Source organism: Neltuma alba, unplaced genomic scaffold, assembly GCF_004799145.2.
Source record: "Neltuma alba isolate B1F8T4 unplaced genomic scaffold, ASM479914v2 tig00006281_pilon, whole genome shotgun sequence".
Classification (NCBI taxonomy): domain Eukaryota; kingdom Viridiplantae; phylum Streptophyta; class Magnoliopsida; order Fabales; family Fabaceae; genus Neltuma; species Neltuma alba.
In genome coordinates this window covers 5,175-13,514 of record NW_021634408.1, presented here as the reverse complement: position 1 = coordinate 13,514, position 8,340 = coordinate 5,175, and the positions used below count along the sequence as shown (strand labels likewise).

The following is an 8,340-nucleotide window of genomic DNA, read 5'->3' as shown; positions in this document are numbered from 1 at the left end:
AGCGGGGATCTTTCTGATGAAAAGTTGGTGGAAGCCGAAAACATTACCAGGCAAATTGAAGAAGCTTGGAAAAGAGAGGAGGTTTTTTGGTGGCAAAGGTCCAGGATAAGCTGGTTAACCTGTGGAGACCGTAACACGAAGTTCTTTCATAATAGTGTTATTCAGAGAAGACAGAGGAACAAGATCCTTAGACTCAAGGATGGTAATGGAGCTTGGGTGGATGATAGGGGATGTATTGATAAGCTGTTTAGTGATCATTACCAGGGTCTGTTCAAGTCAGTGGGCTGTAGATCAATGGATCAGGCTTTGTGCTATGTGAAGCGGGTTGTTTCTGATGAGGATAATGCAAATCTAATTCGGCCAGTCTCTGATCTGGAAATTGAAGATGCAGTATTTCAACTTGGAGCGAGTAAGGCACCGGGCCCTGATGGTTTCTCAGCCCTATTTTACCAGTCTGCATGGAAGGAAGTTAGGAGTGAAGTTTGTGGGATGGTTCATGATTTTTTTGAAGGCAGAGCTGGTATTCATGGGATTAACAGTACAAATATTGTTTTAATTCCAAAAGTCAGTGAACCGGAAGGGGTGAATCATTTTAGGCCAATTGGTCTTTGTAATGTATCCTACAAGATTATTGCAAAGATCTTGACTAATAGGCTTAAAGGGTTAATGGATAAAATTATTTCCCCAAACCAGAGGGCATTTATCTCAGGTAGGATGATCCAGGATAACATCATCCTTACTCATGAAGCATTTCATTACTTGAAAAATAAGAAGGCAGGGAATAAATGGGAGCTTGCCTTGAAGATTGATATGAATAAGGCCTATGATCGTGTTGAATGGGATTTTGTGGAGGCGGTGATGGTAAAGATGGGGTTCTGTAATGCTTGGGTTACCTGGATTATGAATTGTATCTCTTCAGTGGATTTTAATCTTCAAATTGCTGGTAGGAAGGTGGATGCCTTTGCACCTGGTCGTGGGGTGAGGCAAGGTGATCCATTATCACCTTATCTCTTCATCTTAGTCTCTGAGGTCCTATCTTTGATGATTCAGTACCATGTTGATAGGAGGGAGTTGAAAGGGGTGAAACTTGCAAGAAGAACCCCTATTTTATCGCATTGTTTCTTCGCTGATGATGCCATTTTATTCTTGAATGCTGAACGTATAAATTGTCAAGTGATAAGGAAAATTTTTGATGTTTACTGTAGTGCTTCTGGCCAAGTAATTAATCTTGACAAGTCAAGTATCTTCTTCTCTGCTAATACTCCTTTGAGAGTTAAAGAAAGTGTAGCTGATTGCCTTGGGATTAAGTTTTCGGATCAGGCAGGGAAATATTTGGGTCTTCCTGTTTTATGGAGTAGGTCAAAGGCAGCTTCTTTGGCTTTTGTGAGGGAGAAGGTTGGTTTGAAACTGCAGGGGTGGAAACAAAAGATGCTCTCCTTTGCTGGCAAGGAAGTCCTTATTAAGGCAGTTGCTAATGCTATCCCTGCTTATCCGATGACCTGTTTCTTATTCCCCAAAAAGGCCTGTATGGGAATTGACAATCTTATTTCGAATTTCTGGTGGGGACAGAAGGAGGATGGAGGCTCTATCCATTGGAAAAAATGGGACAGAATGACTACGAGGAAAGATGATGGAGGCATGGGCTTTCGAGATCTCTTGTGCTTCAACAAGGCCCTACTTGCAAAAACTGCTTGGCGCCTTTTGATGAAACCTGATGATTTATGGTGCCGAGTCTTGAAAGGAATTTATTTTCCCAAGAATGATTTTATGCAAGCTAAGAAAGGCAAGCGAGCGTCCTGGGGATGGTCAAGCTTATTGGAGGGAAGAGATCTACTTTTAAAAGAATTGTGTTGGAAAGTAGGAAATGGCAGAAACATCTGTGTCTGGGGAGATAGATGGGTATTGGGTCTTGAGGGGCACTCTCTTCAATACACTGCTATTTCAGAAGCTGAGAAGAACCTGAAGGTTGAAGATTTGATTGTAGAAGGCAGATGGAATTTGAGCAGTATTGATGGGAAAATTTCCCAATTGGAAAAGGAGATGATCCTGAAGATTCCTATTCCAATGTCTCCTAGCATTGACCGGCCTATTTGGAGGATTTGTAGAGATGGAGGATACTCAGTTAAGTCTGGGTATGCAGTGGCTAGATCCCAGAAGGACACGAAAAAGGTGAAGGATCCGGGACCCTCTTGCACCGTGCCTAAAAAGCTGTGGAGGCTTGTTTGGAGTCTCTCAGTTCATCCGAAGGTGTCACATTTTTTATGGAGGGTAGTTGCTGGGGCTCTAGCTACTAAAGATGCCATGTTTCGAAGATCTTGTGCAAAAGATCCTGTCTGTCCTATCTGCGAATCTGAAAAAGAAACAATGGAACATATGCTATTTCTATGCCCCTGGACAAGCTTTGCTGGTTTGGCTGTAGCTTGGGTTTGAAAGTTAGCAATGGACAATGAAGAGAGGCGAGGATTGGCTCTATGAGATGCTGGATGGTTGTAGGTTGGAAGAACGAGGAAAATCTGTTTGGCAACTATGTGCTGGTGGATTTGGAAGAAGCGTTGTAACTGGGTTTTTCGTGGGGAGAGACCTGATGCTAAGGAAACTGTTCGGTCAGGTGGAGGCTCAGGTGGAGGAATTTTGGAATTCGAAAGCTAGATCTGAAGGCAAGCAAAGATCTGGTGATGATGCTGCTTCTATCCGACGCATGAAGTGGGATTTTCCTGATGCAGGAGTGATTAAGATAAATATTGATGGCTCCTTTATTGAAAAAGAGAGATGTGCAGGTGTTGGTGTGGTTTGTCGAGATAATGATGGCTGTTTTGTGGGTGGTTTGGGTAAGGCAGTGGATGCAGTAAGTCCTTTCATGGCTGAATGTTTAGCTCTTAAGGAAGCCTTGTTGAACCGAAGAAGGTTTCCGGATTCTAGAGTTTTGATTGAAATGGACTGTGAAATTCTATTCAAACTAGTCCGTAAGGGCTTGGCTGGTGGCTGTGAATGGCAGAGTATGGAACTGATGCAAGAAGTCTTGGTGCTACGTGAGTCTGTTGAGGGCGTTGATTTCTCTCTTGTCTCTAGGCGGGGAAATAAAGCTGCGGATGAGTTGGCAGCACGTGCAGCAAGAAAGATGTACCAGTGTGATTGGCTGGTGTCTCCTCCATCTTTCTTAGGCGTTTTTCTTGCCCATGACTCTAACAGGACCAAGACTTTGGACCTTAGTGCGTGTATTGCTTTTAATAAACTTGGCATAGGCTAACTGTGCTTGTTTCCTTGGTTTTATTTTGTTTAGTTGTGTGTTAGGTTGTACTGTAGGTGTTTTGAGTGTTTTTTTTGGCTTCGGCTATTGGTGTTTGTAATGTTTTTCAAATATTAATAAAATGTGATTTTTTGGCCAAAAAAAAAAAAGTCCATAAAAGTGTTGTTAGCAAATCTAATTTAGGATTTGGTAATTTCAATTTTTATGGGATTTTCCAAAAAAAAATAATTCAGACAACATAATTTCATCATTCTAGTAATAATGCTCTGGATGTTTTGTTACAAAGGAATTCAATTGCAACATATTTTCTTCCTTTGGACCATAAATGTAAGAATTAAATAAGAAACTTAGTTTAATTAATTCTAAATGTAAGCCATCAGCAACTTTTGAGGTTTTTTTATTTCTAATTAACTTTTGTAAACTAAAATTGAGGTAAAAATTAATTAATGTAATATTATACATGGTTGAATAAATTTTTATAAAAAAATCAGTTTAGCGGAAATTTGCTATAAAGATACATTGAGAGCCAGTTTTAAAAGATTCAAATACTACTATAAAGTGGGAAAAAAAGCCAAAAACTAAAAATCAGAAGAAAAAAGTTGCTTTAATTTTAAAGTAACTTTTTGAGTTAAAAAAAAATCAACTGTCTTCAAAACTCTATCAAGCATTATTTTTTTTCATCCAACTATCTTTCATTATTCCTAGCTCACTTCCAAGAGTCTCAGGTGCTACCCCAATTCTCAAACATGTATCTTATCTCCAAAATTTACAATTTTTTTGGGTGTATATTAATTAGTCATTCTCAGCAATGACTGCCAGTCAAGAAGAATTTCCCTATACATACGCAGGGCACAGCCAATTTAGTTGAAGAAATATGGGAAATGCAATTAATGTGAGTGTGTTGGGCATTCTATTTCTGACACTACAATTTAATTTAATTTTGATGAAACCCACCAAACTGATGTCTAATACGGTAGTATTTGATGGATAAGGAGGTGGTTAAGTTTCCCCAAACAAAACGTCATTGACATTAATTAAATAGCCGCAAATTAGGTTGGGTTTATTAGTATTTTTTTAAGTATTTAAAATATGTTAGGAATCAGTAACAAAGTTGAGATATGAATATAGCATAGTTCCAGGCCCAAAAAAAAAAAGAGATAATATGGTTTACCAGCAAAATGAAGAGCATTGCACATTTTCATGTACGTTCTTCGTATGTCAATCATAGAGTATATGAGATTTCTAATTAATTATTTTTTATTAAAATAAATGTAATATATATATCATATATATATATTCGAGGTTAACTGGCATATATAACTTTTTTTCCAAGGGTTGGCATGTTGTAATAAATATATGAAAGTTGCATACATTTTTCTTTCTAAAATCCTAGTACGTATTTTGTATTGTTTAGATTTCAAAAATTGTTATTTGGAAAATTCTGTGTATAAAAATGTATTAAGATAATTTGCCACATGCACCATACAAACCCAAGTTAAAATAAATATTACCCTTAAAAATTAATTTATTCATAAGTTATAATAGCAGTATAGTACAATTTATTTTTTTTATTATGTCAACATGTAAGCGCTGGCCGCAAAAAAAAAAAAAAAACATGTAATGAGATCCATGCCACTTATATTATATTCTTTTACTCTAATTTATAAGTCACTTAAAAAAAAATTTAACTTCATTAAATCTCTTTTAAAATTCAATAAGTTTTTAACTTTATCCCTATTTATATATATATATATATTACTCTATGAGAACAAAATCAATATAATAATATATGAAGGGTAAAATTATACATTTATATATAAATAGAAATAAAAATTTCTTCTCTTTCTACTTTATAAATAGAACGAGAAGAGTAAATTATAAATAGTAAATATAGATAGTTCCAAGACTAGGGAAATAAGCACGCATTAAGCAATTATATGAGTAAGTAACACAGCCATGGTTACTAAGTGCCTGTTTGGGTCAGCTATTGCTGGCCCAAACGTGGACTTAAAATTGAAAATAAGCTCAGTAGGAGAAAGAGGCCCATTTGATAGAGCTTTTTCACAATTAAGCTTCTCAAAAATGAGCTGTCAGATCGTGCGTTGTAAAAAAAGCCAGGAAGAGCAGCTTAATGAAACTGTGGGCAGAAGCTTAATGGCAGGAGTTGGGCGCTGGCTCCATTGAGGTCATTTTGCCAATTATAATAGGACACGTGGCGAGATGTTATTGGAAAAGAATAACACCACCTTCGTTAATGAGCAAAAAGATCCTCCGGTGCTTCAGTTCATATACTTAGCTGGGTGCCTCAAACTTATATTTTTGGATGAAACTTGAAGAACAGAGGTTCAAAAAATCAATAAAGTATATTTCTGAAAATAAAATAATAAATATATTGAGTATTAATTTCTTTTCATTTCTCTAATGTTTTCAAATTTAATTCACTCATTAAATTTTACTTTTCATATTAAATTAATTTAAATTTATTATATTATGTCAATTCAATTTTTTATCATGTTTCACTTTATAATTAAATTAGTTAAGTGCCTCTAATAGTCTAATTTTTATTTTTGGATGAAACTTGAAGAATGGATGTTCAAAAAATTTAGAAAAGTAAAGAAAAATTTCCCTCCACTAATCTCTTAGTCTCTTTAAGTAAGAATAATTAATTAGCTAAAATTAGTTCAAAAAAATAATTAATCATGTTTCACTTTATATCTAAAATATTTTTTATGATTTCTCTAAAATTTTATAATTTAATTCACTCTATAAATTTGACTTTTTCATATTAAATTATTTTAATTTTATTGTATTATGTGAAATTATTTTTTAATCATGTTCCATTATTTATTAAAACTCATATCCATTTTGGTCATTTTATAACCAAATTTACTTCTACTCAACCATAATCCAAACAACTTTTTACCAATCTCACTTTTGCAAACTAGCTTTTCTGAACTTCAATCAAACACAATTCAACTTATCCAATTTAGCTTTTACCCAATTTCACTTTTCTATAAGCCATTTTTTAATAAGCTATTTTTCTAATCGCTAATCCAAACGGACCCTAAATTTATTAAGAGACAGTCTTTATTGTCTTCCCTGATTTTCATTGTATTTCTCTCCGAAGGCCATTTATTCAATTTGTCATTTTGTTGACCCCTCGTTTTCTTTGATTTCTTCCATATTCAAACTCTATCTCCTGGGATTAAACATATTTGGTGAGCGAAGTGGGAGAGATCAGCATTCTTGTTATTGTCCACGTTGAAGAAGGCATGACAATATGAGTACTTGTTTGGAATGGCTGCGCACTCCTTACAAGGCAGTTTTTCAATCATAATTTATAGAATATGAGGTAGATATGTGATGAGAGGTTTGTCTTGACTTACATGAATGTGCTTATAAGAACTTTTAATATAAGCAGTTCCAAAACAAACCCAAGTGAGATGTGATGGTTTTATAGTAATACTTGAACTTATATTGATCCATTTTATTTTTTATTTTTATTTTTAAAACTAATTTCTTTAGCTTATAAATTAATATATATAATATACTATTATATAGGAATATTTTAGGAAGGCCATGTTACATTTTTTTAGAATTAAGTAATTTATTTAGCTCACTTAATTTATCAAATTAATTGAGTAACTCTTTTATTAGGAATTAAAGAACTATTTTTTTAAATATTTCATTTAAGGTAATTGAGAATTGTTAAAAAAAGCAGTCGATTTCTTCCTGTGGTGTTAAATTAACAACTTATGGATGTAGTATTAAAATAAATAACTAAATTCCAAAGCATGTTAGTTTTATAGAGACAGTGATAAAATAGTTCATTAATTCACACATGTTGATTATTGTTAAAAAGTAGATGATGAGAAAACCATTTTCCATTTTTGTATTTTTTTTGCCAACCATTTTTTATTATACAATAAGCTTAGGCTTAAGGCTTCTCCTTTTATTAGAAACAAAAAAGAACATTTGTGAAAATATCTCATCATAATCTAACCCTTGTTTTTGATAAAATTGTGACTTAAGATTAATTAAAGCCAACCAAACTCTCAAAGTTGTCTAGCGAGGGCTTCATAGCCAGATTCCACGATTACAAATAAATTGAGGGCCTTTTTTTTTTTAAAGCTATTTTGTATTTATTTATTTACACATGACCCAGCAAATAAATAAAAACAACAGTATCATTTATTCCTTTCATCATTTTTTTTATTTCTATAAAATTGGAGTCAACAAATTTCACAAGGCTGACATTTAAAAAGATGCACTTGACCTGACCAACAACAGTGGGCGTGCCGGAGTGGTTATCGGGCATGACTAGAAATCATGTGGGCTCTGCCCGCGCAGGTTCGAATCCTGCCGCTCACGTGTTGTTTTTGTACTTCATCAATATTTTCGTTCATTTGGGCCAACACTTTTATTTGCTTTTCACTTTTTGTTTTCTTGGCCAAGACGCTGCTATGTTTTTTTTGGGCCAACACTTTTTCAATACTTCAGTTTTTTATCAAAACCCAGTTCACTTTTATTTGCTTTTCACTTTTTATTTTTCTTGGCCGAGACGCTGCTATGTTTTTTTGGGCCAACACTTTTCAGGACTTCAGTTTTTTATCAAAACCCAGTTCACTTACGATTATCTTAAGGAGGTCAAGATCTTTTCCAAGTTTGATCATTTCTCATTATGCACACTTTTTTTGGCTAATTACAGAAACTAAAAACAACATTTAGGTGCCCATTTTTTTCAGTCATTCAAAAGAACATTATTGAAATTGTTATAATTCAACAGGCACCACCAATATTAAGTATAGTGAAGGGGCTGATTTCTCATAACTTAGCGAATTAAAATTTGAATCATTGCTGAGAAAATTGCCTACATTTAGTACTCAATAATGTATTGAACATAATTACTTTCAATAGAAAAATACTTGTGCATATCAAAGAAACAGCACCATAAAGCGAATCCAAAAGGGCAAATGGCAATAAAAGACCCCTCAATTAATAAAATTGCAAAGAGGTCACTTGAATAAGTCAAATTACTAGGAGGGACCTAGTCTTAAATTGTAATTATGAAATAAAACCCAAAAGACTAAAAT

At 34.2% G+C, this 8,340-nt stretch overlaps 1 non-coding gene across 1 annotated transcript; it reads left to right on the top strand.

Moving 5' to 3' along the window:
* The first annotated feature begins 7,536 nt into the window (after positions 1-7,536).
* On the top strand, positions 7,537-7,618 carry TRNAS-AGA (transfer RNA serine (anticodon AGA)). Its single transcript has one exon. It is a non-coding gene; the product is annotated as a tRNA-Ser (tRNA).
* Positions 7,619-8,340: the final 722 nt, after the last annotated feature.